Below are 8729 nucleotides of genomic sequence, written 5' to 3'. Positions count from 1 at the left end.
GGGAATTGAATTTATACCACTACCGACAGAATATATATATTGTAGTTCTCTACGGACAGCCTACAGGCTTATAGCAGGAACAAATACTGTGTTCAAAATCCCGCATGAAGTAGATTTACCTATCCAACCCCCCCGTTTTTTGTGTTTGTATTATTTTTTTTAATTTTTTTTTTTAAACTTGAAAAATAGCAATTTCATTAATTGACGTTTATTGTGAAACCTGTTATACTATGTTATGGATATTGTACTTCCGATGCTCTTATTTCATTTCCGTCAAGGATAAAAGCATGCAACGAATATGCACATTTTACTAATAAATTGATTGGGGGGGGGGGGGTGTAAAAATTCACAGGTACTTGGGTCTTGGTTTATAAATATGTTTGTAACTTATTGATATGTAAAAATGTACTTTACTTTTTTACCTATCAATAAGGTACATACATATTTATAAACCAAGAACCAAGTATCTGTGTAAAAATTAGCTTTTAACGCCCTATGAATAGGCTGGGTATTTGACACAAAAGACTAAGCTGCAATAATGTAGCCCTCTCCGATTTTTTTTTTTTTTTTTTTTGTTTTTTTGTTTTAGATCTGAAATTTTCTGGCCTCTCTCTCTCTCTCCCCCTCCCCCCCCCCTTCAAAAAAGGAGAGGGCTACATTATTGCAGCTATAAAAGATTGTATTCAGAAATGAACTGTGCATTGATTAAAGCGCAAAATTTTACATCTTTAATTGTATTTGAACAATACCTTATTCATTAATTTTCTCTTTTCATGTAAGCAAGTTTATTACGAAGTACAAATTGTACTTCGGGTTCGTTGCCACGATGCTCACAGTAAGGAATATATACAAATTTTACCGATAAATTAATTAGGAAAACCTACTATACATACATGTACATGTAATAGTCTTTCGATATATAATTATATTCACAAGTTATAGTGTTATCAGTGATTTACCATTATTTCAATTATGACCATTTACACAAAAGCTTTTTTTATGGTCATGCAGCTATAATCGCCTCGTTTTTTTTCTTAACATCGGGCTCGATGCCATATGATGTTCTAGAAGCTTCCGTCAATATAAAGATCGGTGAATGACGAAAATATTTTGCACATTTCCCTTTTTAATCGGTTATCACAACTTATTTCTTTTATATCATTTAAATCGAGTATTGATTGAATATTTCAGTGATGACGTTTTATGTAATAAATAAACGATTGCTTGTTGTCAGTTTCATTAAAAATTGCCAGTAACTTAGATCCGCCAACCGGAAACGCCACAGTACTCACTTTTTAGCTATTTCATGGCTGTTTATAGAAAATGAAAGTAGACTTTTAATTTAATGTAAGATACTTACTATGCGAGTGAAATCTAAATATAGTTTACGGACATCAGCTTGTATCTAGTGTATTGTTAGGGTAGTAAGTAAGAACTCTGGTGCACCCGTTTCGGAGTTTATTTGCAAAATTTATTAATTTATAAGTATAGATATTATAGGGAAGATTATCAAATCTCAAATATATTTTCAGGAAATGCGAATAAAAACACCAGCTATGCATATTCTAATTGAAAATTAATCACCAAATATAATTTAGGATAGAAAAATATAGGTATCCAGGTATTTCGAGAGAATTTACATCTTTTTTATGCTTATACAGTATTTTAGTTCTTTTTACTTCAATTGTCATTTAATACATAGTGTAAAAAGCTTGTGCTATCATTGCTAGACATCACATATCACATCTAATTTCATATCATGCTAATAAGCATTGGTATCTAATGCTAGACTAAAGGAAATTCGATTTCTCTAAAAATGAATTCATTTTTTTTTTTCTTTTACGGGTTACAAATGTAAACTTTTTACAAGACCATTTCTAAGACTTCAAAGAACCTTGAATCATATTAAGATGCATAAAATGAAAATTGTTGCACAAAAAGATCTCAGTTTCAAGCTTCATTTTGAAACTTTTTTAAATAAAATAATAAATTTAAGAGTTATCTTTCCTGGCTGAGGATCGGATATCCTAAAGTGACCCATTTCGTAAGGAATTATTGACCTTTGACCTCAAAATCAATAAGGGTATTTTTTGAGTCATACATATATTTAGGGGTTATGATATGAGATTTCATTGCAAAAGCTAAAGAACTTTCAGGATATCATTGGGAAACTTATTAAGTGTACCATTTCGTATATCATAAAATATGTATATTTTTGACCTATAACCTTTTGACCTCAAAATCAAGAGGCAACTTTCTTTAATTAAAGAGATATTACATTAAAGGTCATAGGAAACGATTCTTAACACTAGGATTTCACTTTTTAAACCTAAAGCTATATATGATAGAATGTTAAATTACGAGTAGTAATATTTTTTGGCCTTTGTTCTACTGAAAAACAAAGGTGAAAACTTTTCCACTTGTTACTTTTCTTACCCGCTTATCGTTCTTGATTTTGTGGTTTTATGACGTCACAAGAGCCCACTGATGTAAACAGAGCATTAGACTAATGTATTTCTACCATATTTTATCTAGTTAATTTAAGCTATTTTTGTAAATATAAATGTGTCTATGTTTTCGGGTGAGTTATCTGATTTCGTAGTTCAGTCAGTTCAGTTTGAGCGAGTCGTTTATAAGGCACGGCAACTCAAAACTGGAGCTTTTTATCGGAGGATGATCCTGATGAATATCCTATATAAAATTACGCTTAAATTAAGCTACAACTTCGATTACTTACTCCGCTTTAGAAACAAAAAAATATTTCACTGTTTAATACACATATACGACATACCAAGAGGATTTCATCGTCATTTTAAAAAGTTATTAAGTCTTTTTTATTCCAAGAAAAATCGCATAATGCAACATAGAATAGAGCAATTTATTAAAAGCGACCTTTTCTACTTAGAATAAAAATTAAGCCTATAATATTCTGTTAAAGAAAGATATATGACACGTATGTGGGGAATATCCCTAACGTGAATCCCCAAAATAAACACTGGAGCCATGCAGTGGTATTGAAGTCCATGATAAGCGCGAACCACTGAAATTGTCAGCGTTTTGAAGTTTCGTTTTCCCCGATCTGAAACACACATATTGCTGTTAAAACGATACAGCAGTAGAATCCCTGCGTTTATGACATGATCGTATTATTCTAATATATATATATATATATATATATATATATATATAGATAGATAGATAGATAGATAGATAGATAGATAAAGAAGAAATGTTGAGCCCAGAGCAAATGAAATTGTTACGATGCCGATACTTTGTGCAGTCACGGTTTGACTCGACAATATCGATTTTTGAAATACTCGGTATGAAGTAGTAAACAGTACAGTCCGTGATCAGTTTACAAATCCATCCATCATTTGCGAGACTACAATTTTAATATTAATGTTCTTTTCAACAGGTAATAAAACTTTTGAAATTATATCCTTTACAGAAAAAAATCCCCCGTAAATATAACATACATGTACACCGGAAATATAAATAGGTTTATATACGATGATAAGTACTGATCTTTGATAAATATTTTAACATATTGATGGGAAAGATACCTACCTTTTTTTGGTATTTTATGTATTAAATTTTACTAAATAAAAAAAAATGTCGATTTCTAATTCATTCAATATCTACATTTGGTAGAATCCTTATTCTTCATAGAAATATTTCCACATGTTAGAGCTGCCTTTTTTTTTTCTTTAATACATAGGTCTACATGTTTAAACGGCGTTTGTACTAACTCTCATATATACAAGTTTACGTTTAGTTTTTGCCAGAGTTGTTTTTAACCCATCTGCAGTGTGTTTAAAGATGACACAATTAAGAACTTTAAAGAACTTTCAATTACAAAAACAAAGAAATAACAAGGAGGAGGGGGGCGCCAGAGAACGGGTATTGGTGGTGATGTTGTACATTAAGTGAATTAAAGACTGTGTCAAATGATAAGAATTAATTAAATTGTATAAAACAGTAACACAAGAAATTTTTTTCTTGTTTTTTAAGCCATGTATGCTACACAGCAGGTACGTATCGTTTGTCAGGAAAAGTGTCATCATATACTGATACTGACACTAAAGTGTTGGACTCTGTGTGAAAGTAAAACTAGGTTGTAAATAAATGATTTCATTAAAACAACTGCCCTGGTTATGAAAAATGAATTTATTCTCATTCTCCCTCTCCCTTCTTTCTCTCTTCCGATCGCTTTATTTTTCTCTCAATAGATCGAAGTGTTAAACGATGAAAATGATCACATTTTGACTGATAAAACATGCAAACATCTTGCAAATATGCAATGGAATTTTTAAAAAGGAATACTGGCTTGTTTGAAGATCGTATATTTATACAAGGTTTTAGCCATGATTATGATATTCTTTAAAATTAAGCTGCAAAATGACATGATAGTTTGTAAACATTGCGTAGCTTTGAACAGCGACTGGGCCTTACTGACATCATATGCTAAGGGAGATAAGCAACGTTAGTCAAAGTGAATTTTCACGACTGAGTAATTTTGATCGACTGTGCTGTAGCTATCTTGCGTAAAAAATCCAAAAAACAATTTCAGTCTTATTTTACCAGCTCAGATGAACTTATTCCAGTATGTAACTCAATATGTTCAGGTAATTGTCTCCTATGACCTTTAAGTTTCATTTCAAAAGCTTGAAGAGAACAACACTTATCTTCTTGAAATAATTCACCACATTTAAGGACATACGCAACGTAGTTTGAACTTTATTGTCTTTTCCCCTGGAGTTGAAGAGTTCCAATACTCAAAGGAACTGTGTGCTACATTTTAATGTCTATATATGCTGTTGTACACATCTAAAACATGTTTGGATAAACAAAACATCTAGAATACATGGCCGTAGGAACCGGGGGGGGGGGGGGGGGCACGGGGGGACCGTGCCCCCCCCCCCAATAATTTTGCCGATATATAGACTACTATAGTAAACGATAGATAATATATGAAAATGTATGGCTGTGCCCCCCCACCCCCCACTGAATTTGCTTCCTACGGGCCTGGAATATATGTTTAGTAATTTTTGTATATTTTTCTTTGAATTATACAAGGCTTAATTTTCATCAATTGATATCTTTTCAAAAGCATTTGTAATACATGCTGATTTTTTGTCTACGAATATCTGATGGTACTATGATTTTTTAAATTAAGAATATCTTGAAAAAATATCAGGAGGTAAGGTATGTTGCGTATGTCCTTAAACCGGGTGCGTAGGACATCATTTTAAAGATAGAACATTCTACCTATGGTGGATCAAATTTAAAGTAATCTTTTCAACAGAATGAAACTTCTGTTTGTTTTGTTTTGTTTTGTTTTTTTTTTAAACAAGGACATTCATGCAAATGTTTATCATTGCTTTATTTTTCTCACACAGGTTCTGTGTGAAAGTTGTTCACAGGCAGTAAGTTGTCATTTACCCCCCCCCCCTTCAATAAATAAATATATAAATAACAGAAAAAAAGAATGATACCCTGTAGTTGGTGCATTCAAAATTTATTTTCGAGATTAAAACTCTACAAAAATTAATTATCATTTATTTTCGAGATTAAAACTCTACAAAAATTAATTATCATTTATTACTGAATTATTTAAGATTCACTATTATAAAAAAAAATACAAACGAAGAAAAGCAGCAGGTAACTTGAGCAAGCATATTTATTTTGCAAGTTCCTTTTAAATAGTAGCATGAAAAATATGCCAAGACTTCTAAGGGGGCGACTATTTGATTCTGAAGTGGGGGGCAGGGGGGGGGCTGTCAGATTTTTGAAATAAATCTGTCCTCGAAAATTTTGAAAAATAATCTGTACTTGACTAGTGCTACTACCCCCCCCCCCTTTCATGACATAGAGTTTTTTTTCTGCTTGTCAAACTTTTTTCAGTGCAGAAGGAAATAAATAATCTGTTCTTGACTGCATGAAAATAGATAATCAAATTAATACTGTAGATAGTTTTTTGTGAAAAGGCAGTGGCAAATCTTATGATTGTCAGAAGACGGGATGGTCTTCAGAATGATCTTAAGACATGCAGATCTAACGATAGTTTTGTGATATCTAGTCCCATTTTCATCGGAGGGGTTCATCGCGATTTCTTGAATCTCCGTACAATAATGAGTAAACCCTTTTTAGCTCACCTGAGCTGAAAGGTCAAGTGAGCTTTTCTGATCATATTTTGTCCGGCGTCCGTCTGTCAGTCCGTCCGTCTGTAAATTGTCTGTAAAATGTCAACCAAACTTGCTACAAAGCATCCTTGGGTAAAGGGGATTCAAATTTGGTCAAATGAAGGGCCATGCCCTCTTTCAAGGGGAGATAATTAAGAAGTAGTGAAAATTTGGTGGCATCACCTTCTCATGAACCACCAGGCCAGAAAAGTTGAAACTTATGTGAAACCTTTATTATGCACTATGTAGTGTAGATTCAATTTTTTTTTCAAATCATGACCCCGGGGGGGGGGGGGGGGGAGGGGGGTAGGGCGGGGCCACAGTGGACGATCAAAGTTTTACATGGGTACATACAGTAAAAATTCTTTAAAAATCTTCAGAAGAACAGCAAAGCCATGATTAGTCATATTGATATAGAAAACATGCTCAGGTAGTGTAGATTCAGTTTTCGTTCATATCAAGGCCCCTGGGGGGTAGGGTGGGGCCACAAAGGGGGATCAAATTTTTACATAGGAATATATAGGAAAACATTTTTAAAATTCTTCTTTAGAACCTCTGGGACAGAAAAGTTGAAACTTACCTGAAACCTTTATTACATTGTGTAGATTCAAGTTTATTCAAATCATGACCCCCGGGGGTAGGGTGAGGTTACAATGGATGATCAAAATTTTACATAGAATACATCTGAAAAATCTTTAAAAATCTTCTTCTCAAGCACAGCAAAGCCATGATTGGTCATATTGATATGGAAGCATCCTCAGGTTGTGTAGATTCAAGTCTGTTCAAATCATGACCCCCAGGGGAAGGGTGAAGCCACAATGGATGATCAAAGTTTTACAAAGGAATACATAGGGAAAATCTTCTTCTCATAAACAGCAAAGCCATGATTGGTCATATATAGAAGCATCCTCAGGCAGTGTAAATTTAAGTTTGTTCCAAGCAGGCCCAAGGGGATAGGGTGGGGCCACAATGGACCATCAAAGTTTTACATAGGAATACATCGGAAAAATCTTTAAAAATTTTCTTCCCAAGAACAGCGAAGCCATGATTGGTCATATTCATATGGAAGCATCCTCAGGTAGTGTAGATTCAGATTTGTTCAAATCATGACCCTTGGGGGGTAGTGTGGGGCCACAATGGATGATCAAAGTTTTACATAGGAATACATACGAGGAAAAAAAATCTTTAAAAACTGAACAATTGAATTTTTCTGCAATTAATCTTAAAAAATCTTCTTCTCAAGAACATCAAAGCAATGATTGGTAACATGGATATGGAGGCATCCCCAGGTAGTTTAGAGTTTGTTTAAATCCCCCCCCCCCCTTTTAGGGGTAGGTTGGGACCACTTATGTATTTAAACTTTTTCAATAATGAACTGATTTCTGCTTTTTTCCTAGCCAGCCACAGTGCACAGGTGATCGATGTGGCCCATGGGCCTCTTGTTATTACTGACTTGATACATAATCAGCGCATGTTTGCTGTTCTCTATTTAATAGTAGCTATATATTTGTAATATATAAAATTCGTGTCAAAGGTTATTAACAAAAATGCACAGATGGTTAAAAACTTAAAAGGAAAATTTCTTCTTGCATTCTATGTCTCTATTGCTTCCAAGTGATTTTGACCAGTGTGACCTGTTGAATAATAACCACATGATGTTTAACCTCAGGTAACTTTGTGAATACAAATTTCTGTCACATGATGTGCAAAGCAGCATAGTTTTTAAACGTAAATGAGCTCTTCCAACTAAGCAGAAGTGTTTAAACACATAAAATAGGCAGGCATTGATCTACAATCGTCTGTAACTATGTAAATAGAGGATATTCAATATTTTGTAATTGGATATGGAATTTTCAGTTTATATTACATTTCTCTGATTTTCCCTTTGCCTCTGTCTTTTCTTTTATATTAACACAGTGCCATAGGCTGTGACGTCATAGTTGAGCGGTTGAGACGTCATAGCTTAGCAATTGTGAGATTGAAAATATCGTAGCATGGATTTTAACATATTTGGGAAGAAATTGGCAGTCTTAGTCTCTATCAAGATGGTTTAGTTACTATCTTTATCTTATGACAGGCCAGAAATTATTTTTTACTTAGTATTTTGATATCCTTTCACTCTGTGAGAGAATATCACTTTGGTATCCTTTCACACTGTGAGAGAATATCGCTTTTATTCTATAAATAAAAAAATCACATTATTTCACTGTTGAAAATGTAATAAATGCAAATACCGGTATTGTTGATTTCGTTTTGAAACCTTTGTAAAAACTAGTGCCATTTATTACATTTTCAACAGTGAAATACTGTGATTTATTTATTGAATAAAAGTGATATTCTCTCACAGAGTGAAAGGATACCAAAATAATATTCTCTCACAGTGTGAAAGGATATCAAAGTAAGTAAAAAATAATTTCTGGCCTGTCATAAGATAGAGATAGTACTTAAGCATCTTGACAGAGCTAAAACTGCAAATTTCTTCATAAATATGTTGCTAAAATCCATGCTATGTAATGTTTTCAATCACACATCTGCTAAACTATGACG

This window comes from Saccostrea echinata, unplaced genomic scaffold, assembly GCF_033153115.1.
Source record: "Saccostrea echinata isolate AGI-Se365-2 ecotype Australia unplaced genomic scaffold, CSIRO_AGI_Sech_v1 ptg000015l, whole genome shotgun sequence".
NCBI lineage: Eukaryota > Metazoa > Mollusca > Bivalvia > Ostreida > Ostreidae > Saccostrea > Saccostrea echinata.
Note: the sequence above shows the minus strand (reverse complement) of the source record.